At 38.8% G+C, this 22,471-nt stretch overlaps 1 pseudogene; it reads left to right on the top strand.

The window, feature by feature from the left end:
* Positions 1–261: 261 nt before the first annotated feature.
* Positions 262–22,471, top strand: part of LOC137992332 (microtubule-associated protein futsch-like) — a 29,847-nt pseudogene continuing 7,637 nt past the window's right edge.

The following is a 22,471-nucleotide window of genomic DNA, read 5'->3' on the forward strand; positions in this document are numbered from 1 at the left end:
TCTTTTCGTGTCTGGGCGGTTTTTGTGTCAATGTTTTCCTTGTGGATTGTCTTCAACCGGGAGTTACTAAGTAAAAGAAAGGGCTTTTAAGTTCTTTCCCCTCAGAAATCTTAAAAACACACTTGTTAGTTGAAAACAGTATTCGTGCTACTATTAGCCTTGTGCGTATGGTATGGTAAGAGTATAAAGCGTGACAGCTTAATGGGGCCTTCTGATTGGCCAGTTTAATCGCTGATTGCGCTGTGGGGTTCAAATCCCGCCCTAGCCTTTAGTAGCAAGCATCTTTTTTCATTTGGCCCTTATAAAACGTTGTAAAATCCTGAAATTCCGGCGAAAGACGCCTGTATGGTGGCGATCGGATGATTATTTACTTGGGCTAAGCATTGGTGATAAAGGAGGTAAGTTTTACGCCGTTTAAACCACGTTTTACGGTTTTTTATTATCCGCGACTTGAATCAATTGGTATTTCAAGCATCTTTGAATGTGTATGCGTGAATTGTAAAATCGTGGATTACACAGGAAATCCTGCGATGTTATCGGATATTTTTTCTGGTAAGCTTCGTGCTTATAACTTTTACAGATACAACCTTTTTAAAAAGCATTTGCCTGTGTATGAAAAGCGAAACCTTTATTTTACTGGAATAGGACGATCGTCGACTTGGCAATGTTGTGAATAACAAACATAGCTCTGTGGCGATTTGAATTTCTAATTTTATCACTTTTATTCGAAGATGTGTATATTGCCCATCATCTAAACAAAATCGGCCCTAGCCGCAAAAGTGGCTTTAATTCGAGAAGTGGACTTGATGTTTTTGATGTATGTTTATCCGAGCAATTTTTCTTTTGCCACGCGATTATTCGAGTCTCCATGCGTTTGCCTTGTCTGCTTGTACACACTTTGCCTTGAGCTCAAAAATCGTTCTTTTGTGCCAAATTCACAGGATTTCAGGTCTCAGAAGTTTCCGCCTTTGAGGCAAATTATTGAAATGCTTACTTCGTCAAAGGTAAGCCTTGATATTCGCTAGTTTTACGAGCTCTAGCATACATGTATGGTACTTTTATCTCGCTGGTCAGACATGCCATATTTTTATTTCGACAAGGAAACGGTTTCATTGTTTTTACAGTGTTTTTAAGGAAAATATTTTTTAAGAATGGCCAAGTCGTGTGTGGGCCGGTCTCTCTAAAATTCATCCAATACAATTGTGGCTTAATTTACAGACAATTTGGTGAAGCGAGATAAACCGTTCAGTTATTGCAATGTGTTGATATTTTGTTTAAATAACTCGATACATGCTGTTGATTTCATCTCACGACAAGAAGAGATTCATTCACCGATCACCTGTTCTCGTCGAATTTTTCCTCCCCAAGCCCGAAAAAAAGCGTAAATAATACCCAGCGGAAGTTAGTGACACACAGATGCAAGTTTCTTTCGGAGGCCTCGGATTTCTTGAAGCGGATCGCTGACGTAAGCATACCATTTCTGTAAACTTCACGCATGTCTAAGCATTTCTAAATCCGTGCTTAGTCGCCGAAACTCGAATGGTATGTTGCAACTACGCACCAACGAGATTATCTCTTGAACAAATGAAGTTTTCTACTCCATCATTCAAGAGACCGTTTTTTCCTTCCGTATCCCCAGGGGATTTTTTTGTAGCCCTAAACACATCCTTTTACGACTCATGCAATTGGTGGACGATTTATCATCGTCATCATCTTAAAAACAAAAAAGTTTGGGGATTTACAGTTCTTTGTCGTTGAAGTTTTTTCTTGATCCATTTCACACTTTTGAAACAGGTTATCACCGAGCTATTTATAAACTTAAGACTTTTGATGACGAGTTCACAAATATTACATGTAAGCTCATTCGATATTGCTTCTCCGGTAGGTCGTTTAAGGCTAAATCTTTTGAAGTCTATTGTCTTCTTGTTTAGCCTTGTGGTCACATTTGACTTTTCTGTCTGAATTTATTTGAACATTTGATGCAATGGTTCGATGTTTTTTTCATCATGTGATAAACTTGAAAGCTCGAACCTCTTTATTGTTTGAATTCGCCTTAAGGGCCATTTGTCTCGTTACGGTATGACCCTTGTATTTTTGATTGATCGAAAATCTTACGCTTCAAGAAACCAAAAAGTATATTAGGACGAAACAAATTCTTACACAATAATACTGTTAATGCTTTTTGAGCATTTCTTCTAAAATATTACTTTTCTTTTTTTTTTTATCTATTGCTTGAGTAAACAACAGCACCACTAATTACATAAAATCACCGAGGCAATTTCTACGAAACAAAGCATTTCTTACACCAGTGGTTGTATCCAATGACCTGTGCTAAATTTGCATTTAGTTTCTAATTACAATTGATAAATATTTAAAACAGCATGAGACGGCTTTCATGAAAAATCACTTTTGCAAATTTACTGATTTGTGAATAAAATCACGTATTTCACATTTTGGAAAAATTTCAGCTTTATTTTGTTTTTTTTGGGGGCTTACTTAAGTTATTATTATTTTTCCTAGGTGATAATATTTATTTTAAGTAAGCATGTGGCCTGGTTTTAAGTTTTGAAGAAAGTCCAAGTTGCTTTCAATTGTAGTGTTTTTTCTTAAGACAGGTGTCTTTGATTTGTTTTGATAAACTGTGTGAACCAGACAAATCAAAACCTGTTTCAGCGTGAAATGTCAATAATAAATCTCCGCAAGAAATCAATGTATTTAGCCAACAGATAATCCATTGAGTTGAATCACGTTTTATATATTTCATCATGTAATTTAATTGAGAAGTTGAAAATTAATAACATTTTTCGTGGTGAAGTCTTTCACAAATCTTCATTAAATTGAGTGTGACATTAATTAAGGGGCAACATGTCTGCTCCATGAATCTGTAAAAATGCTACAATTACAGACATGCATAATCAGGAACAAAAAGAACTTAAAGGTGTGTTTTCTGATGGCCAAGAATAAACTTGAAGAACAGTAATTTATTATTTAATAATTGTTACAGTGACTCCACTGTGTGTTATAACGGTCACCATTTTGGTTTGATACAGTTGTAACTGTGAAAAGTTAATGGTAATAGTGTAAATGCAAAAGTAATGATACAGTTTATTCACTGCAGACTTGTTTACTTCACTGAGGCTATTTTCTAATGAGGAAGAAACTTGATTGGAATCTGTGAAAAAAAAGCTATTTAATAATGCCTTTACAGTGGTGGAAATAATTTTTCTTTATTCAGAGGACATATGTCCTTTCAAATCTTCCTTTTGGTCGGACATTTGACAAATTGGACCAGACATAATTTATTGACTGACAACACTTTGAAGAAGAGAACTCAAGATGTGCTGGTGACATGTTTGGTCATCGTGTCCGATCATAATGTGAAATTGGCCGGACATTTTCAAAATTTGGTCGGACAATGTACGATGACCGACTGTTATTTCCAGCACTGCTTTATGGCCTGGTCTTTTGTACTGTGTTTTTTAAGAAACTGGATGGTCCAAAATCACCTTAAGTTTGATACATGTATTTGTGCAGTTTTTTTCAGAATACAGAAAATCCCCCCTCAACCCTTTAACTCCCAGTGGCCACTTACAGATTTTACTCTGTCTAATGCCAGACAATTTTACTCGTCAATTGCCGGGGGAAGGGGGGGGGGGGCTTCAGGGATCAGTGGGGTGATCCTCATTTGCTGGTACATGCACGTTGCACATAGAGCTCAATGCTTCTTGCTCTATTTTTGAAGTGCGTTAAAGTACTCTCAAGGACACTACTACGTGTATTAATTTTGTTCCTAGTCAGCTAAATAAACTTGTGTATACAAGTCCCTTAACACTGGGTGGTTGACTACCCTAATTACTGATCGGATGGTCAAAGGTTGGACAATACTGCAGAGTGGAGAATTCAGATTCATTGTTTTGTAATTTGAAAAGCCTTTCAAATTTAAGTGGGTGGTGTTGTTTTCTTGTTCGTGAGATATCTGAGGTTCTGTTTAAATGTCACTGACAGCTTAATATTATCATTAACACATTTTGTAATAATGTTCATTAATTCAAACTTGGTAGCATGAAATTACATGTGCCAGGTAAAACATGAAAGTCATTAAATTCACATGTAGGGTTTCCTTGGCTCAGATGAACTTCATTTCGGCTAAGTACCACATGTACCGGTAATCCAATATCTGAACTTTAGATTCCTGATGTGAACTGGATATTATTGTTAGACAGCTTTCAAGTTCAATATATTGTACATTGTAGTTTAACTACAGTAATTATGTGTAATTTCTTGTAAATTTTTGAAAATCACAGTGTCTCCTTTTTATAATCCATTGTTTCATACTATTCTATAATTCTTGCTTACTAATTTGAATTAAAAAGTAAAGAGAAATACTAATCTACCGTAAGGTTTTGTAAATTTAAAGCCGCTTTGAACAAGAAAAAATAAAACCACATCTACAGTGAACATGTACCACTACACAAGCAAATGATCCACACATTCTCATCTGTTATTATTTTACTTCATATCCAGTATGAATTAAACCACCTAAAAATGTATAGGATTGTACTGGTAACTTATCAGTGAGTTTAGTTCATTGAACACAATTATCCCAAAAAATAAATCTAATCAAGAGAATGAATTTCAATATTGTGAATTAAAACTTCCATTGTTTTTACTTTTTCATTGATGCAGAAAACATTCTCCTTTTTCGTATGAAAAGATTTTTTTTTCTCAGAGTGTGTGTAATCCTTTATGAATTGGCTGTTTCCTAAGAATATGAAATACAAGCACAAATTAATTAATGTTGATCATGTTTTTTTGTTTCTCTGGTAACAGAAAACAAGTTAACTTGAATTGAATGCTGGCCTCGTGCGTGGGGGTCTGTTTGGAAAGTAATATCACTTTGGCTGACAATATTGACCAGGTGTTTGCCAGTCAAGTGCCTCTTGACATCTTTGTCATTAAATTTTGCAAATGTATGAGGGGTCAGAAGGATAAAAAATATGTATAATATTATGAGTAACTTGTTTCTTTTCTATGAAAATGGAAGTGCATTATGATCTGAAGTGGGAGGTAAATGTGGCAGGTTTCCCCACATCTTCTTGCTGTACTGGAACCTAAATTTTTGAGGAAGTGCCAAGTTCTTTATATCAGGGTCATATTGTATCAAGACGTGTTCTTTTTTATCCATTGTCGTGTAAGTGGGCTCAAGAAAATAGATATATAGTTTGTTGAATTGAGGACATGATTATTATATGCAGTTGAGATGTTAATACAAATGTAGAGAGCTTTTAGGACAACAACGACAGCTACAAGAATGCTTCAAAACAATACATGTACATGTAGGTCTGATGAGCAAAAGCTCTGGGCGCTCTACACGTTTGTGTATATTTCTATCATGGCTTTGTCGCCCTGACAGCAACATGAATCGACCAAATTTGAGGTGATGCGAAGGATGTAATCAGCACCTGATGATAAATTTTAAATATCCACACCATTCTCACCAATTTTATTCCTGGAATGTTGACACTTACATGTACTTTCTGTGCTGAGTGAAGTTGTGTTTTCAAAGCCATGTCGTTGTTTAAGGGTCCCCAATATACAGTTCTTCTTATCTATACCTTAGTGCTCTCATCAATTTGTTGCATGCGTTGCCGCTGAACAAGGGGGAGTTAATGCTTCATTTGTTAAAATCAACTGGTATAAAATACAACTGTGTACTGTAAAAGGTGATGTTTGTCTTTGAAAATTATTGGATGAGGTTGAGCATGATATCATGAATTATCAAAACCGAGGTCTGTGTTATCTGCCGAAGCCGAAGGCTGAGGCAGATAACACAGACACGAGGTTTTGATAATTCATGATATCATGCAAAAGCCGAATTCAATAATTGTTTTATTATACATTTTCACATAATTCATCCTCAGAAACAGAAGCCAAACGTTCAGCCATTTTGTTTCTGAGGAGAACACTCCAAGGGGCTTAGTAACCAGGCAGACGTTGAACTTGACATGACAAATGTAACATCTGCAGCAGATATTACATTTATCATGTCAAGTTCACAAGCTATTGTGAATTGATTGAATGCTCTCGACCAATCAGATTTTTCATAGTGAGTCTGATGTATAATAATAATTATTATTATTACTCATGCTTATTTATTCTAAATTGCATGTGATTACAGGTCTATACTAAGTGAATTGTCTCTAAGACTGGGTTTACATGTAAGAGGACAAACTAAGAAAAAATATCAGAAGTGTATGCATAAGACATGCCTTTATTGCATGGAAAGATCTAAGATATAACATGGCTGCGCAGAGATCGAGTGTTGAAAAATATTTCACAAGCAGTTATGTAATATTCTATTTATTATACAGGTATAAACACCAACGAAATACTAAATCATTTCACAAAATGCATCGAAAGGTGCAATTTTCATATGTAACCATAGCAACAGTGATCTTTTTATGTGTGAAAGTAACATGTTATCTTCACTTGTGAAGATATCATGTTTTCGTGCAAAATCTCACTTGGTATTTCATTGGTGTTTATGTAATAAAATTACTTAACAGTAAGCTATTGCCCCTTTTTTACATATTACCAAGGTGAACCCTTACCTACATTAAGGTATTCCTTTTGAGCTCGATTTAACCCATTGACTCTCGCGGGTTCCCATTGATGATTTAAATAGTCTGGCATTAAGTGTGGCTGGTTTAGGCTGGTTGGGTGTTAAAGGGTTTTAAATACTTGTAATAAATCTTGGGAACGGATTGTTTCTTTTCCAGGAGTTTTGTACAAATGTAGCAGTTGCATTCCCATCAGCAACCAACAGTATTTCCTTTTTTCACATTGACATCGCTTGAGGAAGTATTGAGTTAATGGTTTGTTTCTTTTGTTTGTTTTTAGTTTTAGTAATCATTGGATGTGGTCGTCCAGGATAAACAAGTTTGGGAGAGAATTTTTGGACAATGACAGTTTCAGTTGGGCTAATACCTTGTCCTTCTCAGTCAAAAGGTATTGAGCAAAAATGGGAGAAGGGGGGCTTACCACCTGAGGATGGAATTGGTAAGGACACACATCTTGGTCAAGTAAGATTCACTGATGCACATCCCGGAACAGCTCCGTCATTGAATAGTTTGGAAAATGGGGTCAGAGAAGTTGGTGCCTCTGTCATTTTGTTTGCAGATACAAGTGACATTCTGGTGTTGTCCAATCAATTTGTTGATTCTGATGTGAACAAACACCTCGATAAGGCCACAAAAGAAGGTCGGGCTGTTAGTCGAGGAAGAAGGAAGAGTGAGAACAAAGATTACAATCCTAAGTCTCAAGGTGGAGGAAGGAATCGTGGGAGAAAAATACCCAAAAGCAACCGAGATTACGAGAACAGCTCAAGCAATGGTGGCAATTCTGGAGCAGATGGAAATGGAGAAGACAATGGAAGTGATGATGATGATGAGGAGGACGATGCTGGAGATGAGGAGGACGATGAGGATGACGAAGATGAAGATGATGAAGGAGACGATGATGATGATGAAGATGATGAGGAGAGTAAAAATGAGGATGATGATGATGAGATCTCATTAAATGGAAATGAAAAGAATGAGAAATTAGAAACAACGATAAAGCAGGAACCGGATGATCAGGAGGTACATCATATTGTACATACTGTTAACTGTATTGTAAAAAAATCTAGTACAAATTTGCCAAGCAATATTGTTGCAGGAAGTAGAATCAACAGTGCCAGCTGTTTTGAGGAAGTTTGAATAAATATTCAAGCAAAGTCAAGTTTCCAAAAAATTGAGAAAACCCCTTAAAAACATCTGTAGATATGTTTCCTGCATTTGTGCACTTACAGTTACTCTGTAAATTGTGTGATTTTTAAAAAAGCCATTTATTAAACATCAGTTCAATGCCAACAATAATGTGAGCTCCAAACTTGTTGGGATTGCATGTACCTCTTTTCAGGTGCCAAATTGGATGACAGTGTTGTAATAATAATAAAGTCTTACAGGGGTATCATTGGTAGCGAGGAGCCAGCTGTTTTAGCCATCTAAGTACTGTGGTGAAATATAGATAGCTGCTAATAAATATACACTTTACAGTGTAGTAAAACAATGACTGAAAACACCTTAACCACAGCTGAAAATCAAGTGAAAAATAGCTAGCTACTAACGTTTCTTATACATAATTCATAGCCAGCTTCTTCGATACACAAGACAGCCCTGTTCTTATTTTGTGCAAGGCCTCCAAATGAAGGGCTGACTGGGTGTAATGTCCCTTAGTGACCTTGTACATGTAGCATGTTCTGTTTTTTTTTTTGTTTTTTGTTTAATAATCTTGACTTCATTTTTCCAATATATTATTATGAAAAATGCAAACTAGTAGGAAACCAATAATATAAAATTCTTGCCTCTTTTTATACAGTTTCCTTATTTGCTGACATTCAGACATGGAAAGATAATCTTTTTATTTTTTCTTTCCATTTTGATCTTATTTGAAGTCTTTTGGGACATTTCAGCCTCTGGCCCCTGATTATGGTAGAGTACAGGCTTTTTTCAACCATAAAAAATTAGGAGCAAACTTTGCTGTCATTGTTTTCATTGTTGCATTTGCTTTTCTCCTTTATTGGTCACCTGCTGCAGGGCTGGTGTTGTTTTGTTTGTGTGAGTGTAAAAAAAATGTTTTTTTTAGCGTGTTTAAAGTTCAAAGTAACAAAGAAATTTGAGGGTTGGTAATTATTATTATTATTGTTTATCTTAAGATTTTATTTACTTTGTAAATAAGATAAACACTACCTCGTGGAATGTTTAAGAGTATAATAGTAGTAATAATAATAATAATGTAGTAACTCGTACTAGGACCTTAAACAGACAGTAAAACATAACATTCCTAGGCGCCAAGGGGAGAGTTTGTGACACATTGTGATGACGTTATAATTAACTGACAATGTACAACTGTAAATATTGGTCACGAAAGAAATGTATGTTTGATGTGCTGGTAGTAGAGGAAAGATACACATAGAAGTGATCTTTGTGCTTTTGTGATCAATTTGAGCAATTATTGTCTCTTGTAGACGAGAATTTTTCAGTTGTCCATAAGAGACTTTAGTTTGCTCAAATTGTCCAGGAAAGTGCAAGAATCACCTCTATCTTTGGTGTATTGAACATGCATTGAAGGTCCAGAATTCATGGTACATGTAAACTCTGAAGCACAGATCATTAATCAACTTAAATCTGTCCGATGTAGATATACCCTACTGGACTACAAAGCTTCATGGCTGGTCTGGATGGTAGTAACATTCCATTGGCAGATCTTCTTGAAAAGCTTCCAAACTCGGTTTGTTCTGGAGATGAGAATGGTTCAAGACCTGTGGCACCTGGTGTCCCTGTGACTCTTCATGGAATAGTCTGTCATGAAATTGGAGGCAAGAATTTGACACTTTTCTGTTTAAAATTCCAGGCTATTTAAACTCGTATTTTTGTGAAGATAGTGATTCGAGATTCGGCAAAACACACATGCAATATCAATAGTAGGCTCAGTCCTTAATGGTATTTACCGTACTGTTGTTTTCCTTTTTCAGGTGTTTTAGTGGTAAACATTAAGTGGAGAAAACAAGTTCTACTGTGGGTCTTTATTGGACTGCTCCAGACATGCATGGGCGAGTCCAAGGTACACAAACATTCTTGTTACGCAAATTCAACTTAAAAAATTTGACACTCTGTTTTTGGACTTTAGACTTTTTAAATTTTATTATTATTTATTATTATTATTATTATTATTATTATTATTATTATTACCGTATTATTATTTTTTTTTTTGGGGGGGGGGTCATGGGTCATGATCTGGCAGTGCATACATGAAATTTCTCTGCCTTGTAGAAGGCAGCCCCAGTAGGATTCAAACTTGGTATCCTCTTGTCCTTTCAGAGGCATTCATCACAGAAAACTAGGTGACAGATTAACGGGGAAATATGTGGTAAAGAATTGTGTGCGTGACTGGAAACGAGTTTTTGTGTTGTCGTTGCATGTACATGTTAATGCAATATCCGGTTTATCGTATGACTCTCACAACACAATTTTTTTACACTAATTTTATAATTCCTCCCAGTATTGTAAAGAAAAGAAAAGGATTAAATATTTTAGAATAATACCGTTGTAGAGACTGTTTGCCAAAGCATCTCTGTTTACCCCTTGGCTTTTGAATGGAACCAATGCCATTAAACCAAACAGTGGTTTAAATGTAGAAACAACTGTCTACAATCGCAACTAAACCACTATCATTAGGTAATGGGAATGTGGACCTTTGGACCTACGGAAATTGAAACTGGATATTACCAAGAGTTGGAGATGGTTGCAATCAAGGAATTTGGGTGATAAGTTCAGTGTTCTCACCATGCATGCGCCCATGGGGGCCGGGATTCCTGCTAGAAAAATAGAATGGCACATTAAAAGCCATGCATGATGCCCACTTAGGTGTACAAGGGATGCTACGATTGAAACACCAAACTTTTAGAAGTACGTTAGCCGTCTGGTAATGGTTCCAGCGAATACTCCAGCTCTTTGCTTCTTCAACTGATTGAAAACTTTTATCAAAGTATGTCAAAGCCCTTTCAAAGCCTTCAAATTTGTTGACTTTTTGCCTTCGTCATTCCACACGGGTGTTGCCTTGGCTGCCATATTGGATTAGGAGGTATTTTGTGTAAGCAGGTAACTTTAGAGTTTGGGCGGGTTCATATTCGTTGTGGCACAGAGAAAATTATTATCTTTTCTTTCCGCCCTAAAGTACGAAGGGATTTAAAGAAAGTGTCGAAGATTCATTTAATCACTGGTGAAAGAGGAAAATTGAAAGAGGAACAAGTAGCAGAGGAAAGAATCAAAAAGCTATCTCCTCTTGTTTTTCTGAGTGAATGGCAAGATGAAATATTTAAGCCATGGCTGGGCTATGATGCCAAACAATCAAATGCACTTACCATCATTGTCGAATGTGCCAACATTGCAAGAGGTCTCAATTTGAATTATCCTTAATGAAATGGACAAAGAAATGGTCAACGAAGGATTTTTCCACCTTTAGTCATGGAGTGAAAATAAATTGTGTCCCGCTTAAGCTCCTGCAATGACCCTTTTTTTTGGGAAAGGGGGCCCTGATCACTCCCGAAGAACAAATCCTGGTGAGAGCATTGAAGTTACAGTATCTATGATTTGTAAGGACGAGGTAAAAGCTGGAAAAGAAGAACTCGCCCCCACGGCTGGATGCAAAAAATTTTTCAGCGACAGGCACTTTTTACAGTACATGACTGCATTGGGATCCCAAAAGTACAGCTAGCAGTATTGCTTTGACTAGAACTGTTCAAAGCTGTCCAGGACAATGCTGGATAGGAACCCATCAGTGATTCATGAAATTGAGCTCTGTCTGGTCTATTTATTTGTCCAAGAATTAACGTCGCATTGATTATGATATTATATTATTTATTATTATTAGTATTATTATTATTGTTATTATTATTGATACTAACATGTAGTTACAATACTTAGGTACTGTCTTAAGCTATTGTCCGAAAGAAAAAGATTAGAGAAGTTGGTTACTTTCTCTTTCTCATAACCTAAAACATAGTACTTCTTTTCTCGTAGAGGGTCAACCAAGATTTTTGGACCCCCAAAAAATGGTTTGAACCCCAATTTGGCCAGACATGCGGGTCGCATGACCCAGATTGAACTAAATCCTAATGCCGTCCCATAAGTGCTGACCCTTCTTATCAAAAATTGCAGGCCTTTTAGTGCAACTCAAAGGAACCAGCTTATGTCCGTTAGTCAATTGAAATTGCAAGATAAAGTTAGTTATGCTCATTCAATCTTGCAAGTGCGTTGATTGTTATTGTTGAAATCATGGTACAGTATCCATATACAACTGACTTACAGAGGAGGCATAACAACCATTATCATGTTGCAAACTTATTGCGCTCAGGTTTCCTGCCTCTGATGGCGGTGAAAATGATTGCAAGTTTTGGGCGGAAAAGGAGGAAAGGGAAAGAGGAGAAGAAAAATAATTTACTGTCGTCATCAACACGAATTCATCAAAGAAAGTGAGTGGCTGCTCATCAGTAAGTACCTCAAATGCACGAATCACAGCATGTACATGTAAATAATGAAATATTATTTGAAAAACATTACACGTGGTGTGGCTCTCAAATGCACGAATCACAGCATGTAAATAATGAAATATTATTTGAAAAACATTACACGTGTGTGGCTCTCAAATGCACGATCACAACATGTAAATAATGAAATATTATTTGAAAAAACACTTACACGTGGTGTTGTAGACACCACATTTTTGGGCCAACAAAGTCGTTTTTTCAGGGAAAATATGACCATTGATGATTTTTACCAACCCAGGGAATGTCAGTCAATTTTTCCTTCCTCCATGGACTATTTGTCAGTGCTTTTGATCTTTAAAAACTATAACCAATCATTTTGAAAACACTAGCAAATAAATAATGTTCATGAAAATTAGTGTTTCGACTAAATGCAAAAAATTAATACGTGCAGGTCTTTCACCTAATCGTCTCAAGATAGGGGGCGACTACAGCTGTAGTTGAGGTGAGGTTGGGTGAGACGTGTAAGAACAAAACCAAGATTAGTGCCAAACCTTCTTCAGACAATTTGCCTTTGGGATTTCAACACTATATCGGCCCTTAAAGCCTGTTAAAGCTACTCTCTCAAGAAGTGTTGCAACAGACTTCCTTCAATCAAACCCTGCTATAGGAGCAGCAGATGGCTTAGCTATCTGCCGCAGGAAAACCAAAAATAGCTGCTGTTAGCTGCGGGGTTGTTATAGGCAATGATGTTGCCAGATTACTTAGTAGGGATTACATTCGGTGAGATAAGAAAGACAAAGTTTGGTCAAATTCCTCCAGAGCAGTTCAATGGTAGGTTAACATCATCACTACACATTTTTTTATGATATGTATTCTTCATCCTCTCATTGTTCTAAGATCCCCGACCCCATTTCGGCTTTTCTGGGTGGTGTCTGTTTGATTGGTGGAAGTCATTGATTTGAGTGGTTGCAAAAAATAAATAAATAATAATAATACATATACTATAATAGAAGAATTTCTCTGACAAAATTGGTCACAGTGACACAAAATTATGTTCCCCTATTATTTGTAGCTACACCCTTAAAGCATAAACTACGAGGCCGGAAAAAAAAGAACTTCAGGTGGTCCAGCCCCAAAGTCCCAGGGATATAAAGGTATAGGGAAGAAAAGATCTAAAAATTTGGATGATGATGACGATGGTCAACGCCCTGGTAAACGGAGCTGCACAATGAAGACGACCACAGTATCTCCCCAGCCATCTCCAACATTGATCGAGTTGTCCTGAGCCTGGCTGTGGACAAAAAGTACAAGCATATAATGGTCTGCGCTATCATCAAGCACATGCGCACTTGGAAGAGGTGAGTCGTTACGTCATGTCCGAAATTTAAATTAATCCATTTTGCACTGCAATAGGTGGGTTTTCATGTCACCTCGTCGTCGCCATGTTGGTGGACGAAGACAAAAAGGACTATCATTAGCGTCTTTTGTTCGTCCACCAGCATTTGTACATTACATTATTGTCACCTCAGTCTGGTTTTAAAAACATCTATAGACCAAATAGGCTAAATCTACTTGTTTGTGTACAAGATCCTGTTTTAAAAGTTTCTATTGGGATTCTCTTTATTTAGTATCCACTTTTGTTTTGAAAGGCAACAAATATATCTTTTCCCAGTCTAACTGCGTCTAACCGCGACCTCCTGCATGGTGGTCCTGTTCCCAACCAACTGGCCCAACCGGTTGGCTGTTGAAATCCTGGTACATCTGTGACATTTATTTTGTTTTGTTTATGTTATGGGAGCTGACAGATTTAACCCGTAATTAACGTTGGTCTGTTAGAAATGAAACACGTTTTGTATACTTTACTGCGCCTTTCAATACCATGCGGACCTCTTAAATTCAAAGGTCAACCGACAATGCGCTTTTCGCTACCGTCAATCAAATGTTCGTCGGCTCCACCAAGCTTCCGACTAGTGTCGAGCGCGCAGTAATCAAATGAAAGCGTTGAGCACAGTTCAGTCAACTTAGTCGGAAGCTGGGAGGAGCCGCCGAACATTTGATTGACGGTAACGAAAAACGCATTTGTCGATTGAGCTTTGAATTTTAGAGTCCGCATGTTATTGAAAGGCGCAGTAAATTGCGATATTTTGTCTAGCAACTAGTCAAACTGTAGTTCAGCTTATCACCTGCGGATAGAGCGACTTTCATATGACCTTAAAATTAAACGTAAAAACAACGTAAACAAAAACGCAAAGCATGTAATTGGCTCATCGAACAAAAACAAACGAGTGCGAATTTTCATTGGCTTAGTGAACGCTGATACAAGCAACGTCACCTCTCCATGAAACTTTCTAGAAAGCGATCGGCATTTCGCTCTGACGTCATTTGAAATGCGTTATTGTGATTGGGCAATCGAACCCTTTACTGCCAATATTAGGAGTTTCCTTGGCGGGAATAAGGAGAAGCTTTCTTTTAATCTTGCCCAAACATTGGTCCGTGAAACAAATTGCGAGTACCTTTTCAAGGTCATACGAAAGCCGCTCTATTTTTGTCTGCGAGTAAGGAAAAAGGCTGTACTAGTTAGTCGACGATTTGGGAAAGTGAATTTGCAAAGGTGTTGGCTATCTAAATTGTTCCCCACAGGCCAAGGTGAACACAAAGGGAGACGAAACAAGATACCATCTCTCTCCATTTTATATATTTTTGTCTACTCGATCGCAGCATCTTTAATTTTTCCGACGCTATGTTCTGCTCCTGTATTTAAACACGGCGGTGAATGCACTACTGAGCGTTTGCTACTCTCTCTCGTACCATAGTCTGATTCGTAGTTGTAGAAAAAAAGTATTACCTTAATTATGTGAGAACTTTTTTCAATGCTCATGCCGTAATTTCTTTTAGTCCAATCATTCAGACGAGAGATCCGCAAGTACCAGTCCCTCCCCAGTTGAAGAGTTCAAAGAGCCTGATACCAAGCCTGGTTTCAAGGAAGGACGTCACGTGTGAGTGCCAGAGCAAGGAGCATATCTCCCTCGCTGGCTGCAGCAATGGCATCGATGAGCGAGAAAAAGAGCGATTTGTTGTCGAGAGAGCGAACAAGAAAAAAAGGACTCGTTAGAATCGTCTTAGACGCTTCTACTTCGAAGGACACCAAAACATTGGGAAAAATCACCCACGCCTGAAAACGAGGAGGAAGAAAGCAAACGCTGAGGAGACAATAACTACTGTTGTGGAAATTTCTGATAAATGCCAACAAGCTTGTGAGCACGATATACAAAAGGAAAATGGCAGTCGAAGCAATGTTGAACAAGATGAGGCTGAATCGAATACTAAGTTTAAATGCATAGAGGACATAGAAGCAGCAGTAGAAAGCTTGGGAAACGAAAAGGCTTTGGCATTGGAAAGCAGCCACGATCTTGCTTCATCAAAGCCTGATTCGAGCAGTGAGGTTGAGATTTCAGACGCGGTGAAAGATGGAGCGGGAGAGTCTGAACCGAGCAGTCAGGAGGTCTGGGAAACTGTCCATTGATAGCGGCTTTAGCGTGGCCAAAGGCAATAGCAAACCTCATGACCTGGTTGAAGATGTGGAAAAAGCTCTGAGTGAGAACAGTTTCGCAAGTAAGGAATCTGCCAACCAACTTTGCATTCCGGGGGTGCAGCCCGTCGACCTGCGACAAGCCGTTGACGCTGGCGTTGGTCTTATTAATCAGCTTGGAATTGAAGTGGAAGATATTAGTGAAAATGAGGAGGATATTGATCCAGGTCAAGGTAAATAGGGTTTAACTATAGCGGGGTGCTAGTGGGGAGTTTAAAGCCTAGTTGTCACCAGCGACGCAAGAAAAAGCGAAAGCATAAGTAGCGTATACTAAGTGAAACGAAGGTCGACATACACCTTATCCAAAATGGCCGCCATTTTAGTATTCTTTTTTTTTTTTCTTGCCAATTGGCCCTTTTGGCCTCGTTCAAGGTTAAAATATTCTTTTGAATTTTACGTTTGAAAGCTAGACCAAAAGGGCCAATTTGCAATCAAACAAAAGAATATTAAAATGGCGGCCATTTTGGAATAAGGTGTATCAGCAGAAGCACACGGAAATGCTCAGACACGGGGATTCTGGAACGAGTGCTTTAATTGGTCAAACAAAGCCAGACTTAGTAAATTTCCTTGTGCTTGTGCCGAGTTTCGTTTTCACACGGCATAAGGAGAAGGCAAGGACAGGCGCAAGCACAAGGAAAGGGAAACAGTTTGATCCTTGGGCTTGTGCATGCGCGTGTTGATGCTTGCGTCGAGTCTTTTTTCACGGTGAAATCAGAGCTGTTTTACTCGCGTTTGTGCATGCGTCGCTAGTGGAAACCAGGGTTAAAGAGCGACGGCAACGTCACAAAACAATTATATGATTGGTTAGAAAGGGAAAATAATCATGCAGCACGTGCAGCACGCATTTTAGCGCACATGTTTTTGACCCTGTATTTTGCGGTGCGACAACGTACAAGGGTGAACCTCTCTCATTTCTTCGCCTTCGTCTGCAAAACGACAACGTGAAATAGCCAAATTTGAGGTGTTATGAATAACGTCAGCACTTGATGATGAATTTTCATTTTCTCCCCTAAATTAAGCGCCGTTTCGACCAGTGTCATTTTTGAGGAACTACTACACCCTTGTCATGTAAAAAAGATTCAAATAGTCACGAAGTGATTACAGTAACGCTAATTTATATTGTGAGATGACGTTCTTGTTGCCGTCACCGTCGTGGTTGCAAAATTCCCTAATAATAATAATAATAATAATAATAATAATAATAATAATTGCTGCCGATAGGCAGCCTTCATATGCTTGAAGCCATCGAGAAATTCTTGAAGTTCGACGGTTTGGTTCGACGTTTCGAACCATCGTTTGCATTAAAAATAGCCAATCAGGAATCCTGTTATATGGCGCCTTCTAGTCAACCAGCAGCTGTCTTATAAAAAAAATTGACATGTGCTTGCGCAGCGGAAAATCGCATGTGCTCGCAGCAAGTTATAAATAGAGTTGATCAGAGTCAAGGTTTCGCTGTTTTATTACAGGTGAGTTTTGGCACTTTTTGCTGATCTATTATGATTACTTTTATTCGAGGAAGCATTCATCAAGGTCATGAAGCTTTCAGTGAACATTCTAGAGGCCGACAGTGTGCATTTATGTCACTTGCAGCTTTGCTTTTCAATCGATCGAATGCAACGCAGTCAACGGAAACTCTCGATTCAGAAACATCCTTTATTTAAACTACATGTTTCCGCTCCGTTAAGATTGTCAGTCTACTTTTCTGAACGGGAAAATGCAACTATACTTAATAAAAACGAACTAGAAAGAGAGAAGGGCAAATGATGATACGGTATTTTTTGAAGATGCGTTTTAAAATATACGCATAATTAAGTAGGATCAACTTTGTTGTCTCGGTCTCGCTCGTTTTTCATATAGTCAAAACAATTCGTGAATTCGTGATGTTGTAGAATAAATGAAGAAGACACTTCTCCAAGTTTTTAGGCCTGTGCGTGTCTCCAAACTTCAGATATTCGTCGAAATGTTTCGCAGAAATTTACAGAGCCCAGTATGAAAACGCCATGTTGGTGTACATCTGTGGTGCACCAATATGGCGGCCGGAAAATAGTGTCAACATCTGTTACTATAACCAGTCTCATATCCAACAAGCACGAATGGAATAATTGTTTTATTAAATTCCTCAAACTCCAAAAGTTTAGGAAGTACGAAATACGAGTGAAAAAAAGCGAGAAAATCCGAGCGAAATCGAAGAAACTTGATGAAGATGCGATGTTGCGTAAGACCTTGTGGTGAGACAGACCCAGGCTCATCACAAAAACATTTGTTGCCTTTTCACGTACTTCTAAACGTCGCAGTTGATCCAAACTTTCCATAAAAACTTTTTTTTTTTGCTCTTTTCAGAGAGCAATTTCGCTTTCTGGCGAAAAAAACTCTTAGCTTGGCAACGATTAGCTCAATCACGTACCATATAAGGTCAAACTAAGCTGATAACCGAGATTGAGTGAACCAATGAGAGCACGAGAAATGCATTATCCGAGGTTGAAAATTTAATAAATTTTAATATTCATATTTTTGAGTCTGTATATAGTCTATGAATAAAATTATCATTGTTGGATTAAAATAATAATAATAATAATAATAATAATAATAATAATAATAATAATAATAATAATAGTAATCACAGCCCAACTGCATTCATGTCCAACTACCCTTAACATTGAATGACACAACCTCCTTCTTCTTGAGGCCTTGCAATCTTGATTTTTTTGCTGAGCAAACTTGGTTCCGGTCGCTCGCTCCCCAGTGATACTCTTCCTACTCTAACCTCTTTCTAGGAAACTACTCATGCTTGCATGCAGCTTGGTTATGTATGAAGTGTTTGTACTCTATTAATTTCCAGTTAAGTCGGGAGGATGTTCTCTGCCTGATGATTAACCAAAGCTTTACTTTTATCCTTGCAGATTCTGACTACACCAGCAAAACCATAGTCGCTTTATCCCGCACTGCTGCAATTGTGGAGCAAGAAAATTCAACTGTGGAAAAATCTTCTGGAGAGGTAACGTTTGCTAATAGAGAACGTTTGAGTGAAATTAATAAACAAGGAACTGACGCCAGTGGAAGTTCACCAACCTCTGATATAGAAAGAACAAAGCCCGAGAGTATCTCTCATTTTGAAGTTAAGACTGAAAACAAGCCGTTGGAGGTAAAACAAAATCTTAAGTCTGAGAGTAAGAATTCATCAGATTGCAAGAGCAAAAGAAGTGAGTTATGGACCAGACCTGAGAGTCCATCGCCTGCTTCTTTACAACTGAGTGGGGATAGAAAAGCAACATCTGTAGAACAAAAGCTCGTGAAATCTGCAAGTGGAGGAATGTCGATGGAGGACCTTGTATCCAAAAGTATTTCTCGGAGTGCTGTAGAACCACCACTAATTAATAGCGACGCTCCGTCCATGCGATACAAGTTCTTCGAATGTAGAAATTACGGTGACGAACCGAATTATGACAAATTTATCAGAAGGTCGGAGTTTGATCAAAAGAGAATTGCCGAATCGAAAGGTCCTCTCGCTCCAATTCGTTACCCCGAACTTGTGCGCAGCGGAACAAACTCTGATGCTGCTACAAATTCGAGCGGTGATTTCAACAAAGCATCGAACACAGACAGTGGTGACCCCGATGGAAAGCTCGCTAACAAAAGCTTGACTATGCCCTCTCTTATTAGTAGAACTCGTAGCCCGAATACGGACATTTTTCATAGGACTATCAATGTGAATGACAAATCAGTGCGGACTTCTCTGGAATCAAACGTGGCAAGTCCGAACGTTGCAAGGCATTTGGTTTCAAGATCTTCTCGGTCACCATCTTCTATCTCAATTTCCGGATCCAAAGTTCATACTTTAATGGCGGATAGGAAGAATCCGTCAAATCCTTTCCAACCTGTAATTGTCAAGCATGAATTTCAGTCTTCAGAGGGAAGCAAGGGGATTAAGCAAGAAATAAACTCAACTGGCGTGATCCGATCTGATTCTAAGTCACTTTTTATGCAGTCAGTACCGGAAGTGGGAAAACAAAACATTGAATTCAAAGGAGAATTAGGATTAAGCGAACCTTCTTCCAGAAGAAGTCCACGGTCTAGCCAAGAACCTGAAGACTTTGAAAAGGCTTTCAAAACAACGCCAAGAACACTTTCCAGACCACATCCTGCTTTGATCTCCAGAGGCAGCAGCTCACTTGCGCCTTCTCTACCCGTGGGCGTGGCCCATCCGTACCCCAGGGCATCAGATAGTGCAAGCCATGGCAAAGGCTCTGAACACAACTCATTGACTTCTGGATCATCTGTAACATCAGGTAAAGCTTTGCTTGGCGGGAGGGCGTTGGATTGTTGAGTCCTGGGGGTGGGGGTGGGTGGGGAATTGATGTGAGGGACATGGTTGACTGCGTCATAATAGAACTCGCCTTCACTTAATTGACTCGCATGTTATGCAATATTAATGAATGCGACAACACAACAAGATCCCAACTGGCTGGAGGCAAACCGTTGGGCTACAAGTTCAGCCGAGAAGTTGAACCAGATTCTGTCAGAAACAGTGGGTAGACTTCGAGGCCGAAATCTCCGAATATCATGTCTGGTTTTATGTTATTTCGCACGGGGTTTGCCCATGATGTGCTGATGACGGGGTTTGCCCAAAAGGTCATCACAAGCTGACCCTGTATCCCTCTTCAGTTACCTACAGCAGCACATCTCCTATCACGCTGCCGACTCCACATGAAGGAACTTCAGAGCTGTCACAACCAGAAAACAAAGCTAAACAACTTCAGACTCTCCAAGTTCCCATCCCAGTGGGAGAGGTCTCTCCAGTATCACTGAAGAGAAGCCCAGGTCCTGCCATTCATTCTGGCCTTCCTCCTGTTCTACCAATTATTGGTCCCGGGATCAAACCTCAGGGAGCTGTGTCTTCTCATCCTGTTGTTAGACCAGGTAAGAGTTGTTTCTATCGATCATAGGGCGGTTTTCAATTGAGTGTCGAAAGTAACCAGTGAATTGCTTTGGTTTTACATTACTTTACTCAGTGATTGGTTCAAAGTTCTCGCGCCACTTTTTCAACCAATCAGAAGTGAAACCAAAACCCATCGTGGGCTCGCCCGTGCACATTTTCTCGCGCTTTGTGTCGGCTACGTGTAATTACTTCGAGTTTTGATTGGTTTGCTGGATTGTCTCCGTCCTTTTCGATCGGCAAAGTAATTACTTTATTATTGGTTTTACGACACTCGATTGAAACTCGCTCTAGAGGGATCATAATTCGGCGTGGAAAGTATTTTCATAATAATTCATTGGTTTTGGATTGCTATGCATGTCTGGCCGTTTCACGTTTCACGTTTCACGTAAAATGGAGTGAAGCTTGTGACTTGAGCTTCACGTGATCAACGGTAACTCTGGATGGACTTTGTTCATCTCGAGTATTAGGTTTACAGAAAAGACAATTTAAACAAAAACTTTTAAAACGTTTGTAGAAATAGACGCTGTATAAAATGAACATCGTTACCTGTCAAATTTTGCGAGTTTCGATGACGCCTTTTTGTGAGTCAACAGAGAGTCGACGTGAGTTCATGAAGAAAATTGCGGTAAGGAGTCAGTTTTGAACGATCTATAACCATGAAACCTAATTTTTCCTTGTTTGACGTACTGGAAAATGGTTTTGAGGTTCTTTTTGCCACAAACAACTTGTTATGTTCAAGAAAAACGAGAAGGAAATTCCACGTTGTCGTGTTCGGCAAATGAGAAAATGTCAACTTTTACTTGGAAACGGCAACTGGCAAACGCGAAAAATGGCGGGAAAATCATGGTCATTTGGTCACTTTTGCCGTTCGCGTTTCACACCAAGGTGATGCTAAGGGGCCGTTTACATGAGGGAGGGTGCCCCCAGTAAGTAGGGTTACCTTAAGTGATAGAGTTTCGTTCTACATGCAACATAGGGTGCCCCTAGGTGGTAGGGTTTCCATGTTTTGAAGGTAGGGGACCCCTACATGGTAGGTACAATTTTTGTTTACATAACTCCATGTCAGTGCAAAAGATAGAGTTGGCCCTAGGCGCTGGGGCTATTTCGTGTTGTGATCTAATTGCTGACCGCGAGTAAAAGGCGCCAAATCAGTGCGATTTTAAAGCGTCATCACATTTTTCCTCTTGTCCTAAAGTGTTAAATATGCTAACAGGCCTGTGCGATTCCTTCTGTTCGCAAATGTTCATGTGCTATCAGAGTTAAGCAACTTCAAGTCCCACAATTTGAAGGCGACGTTTCTCGGGGAACTGTCAAAAGCAATCCACATAACGAAAAGCCGTTGTTAGAGACGACTAGAATTGCGTTACCAGCCGCTCTTTACTTGACCGTACGGGGGAGGGGCCCCCTACCCTCGTCGTGTTTGCATGTAGAACCGTGGTATCTTTAACCCTAGGTCCCGTAGGGTTCCCTCTTTCCATGTAAACAGGCCCTAAATCTCTCGTATTTCTAAAATATGTCGCCCGAGATTCTCTGCCAATGAGGAGTTCAAGCAAAACCAATCGCGAGGCTTGCTCGCGTGCGTTTTCCCGCGCCTTATTAACTCCAGGTGCATAAATTTGCATTCGTTTACCTTGCCTTATGATACAGCTTACAATTAGCCTTTTTGCTTCACTGTCTGCTGTGATTGACCAAAGTGATTACGTTGGCCAAAGTGTAATAGATCGTTTTCACTGTCACGCAATAAAAAAAAATAAATCAAAAACTATCCAGTGCAAAACGCTAAGAAATTGTTATCTTATAGAAGATAAAGAAATAAGACACTTGTCCAAGTTTTAGGCCTCTGCGTTTCCCCAAACTT

This window comes from Montipora foliosa, chromosome 2, assembly GCF_036669935.1.
Source record: "Montipora foliosa isolate CH-2021 chromosome 2, ASM3666993v2, whole genome shotgun sequence".
Taxonomy (NCBI): Eukaryota; Metazoa; Cnidaria; class Anthozoa; order Scleractinia; family Acroporidae; genus Montipora; species Montipora foliosa.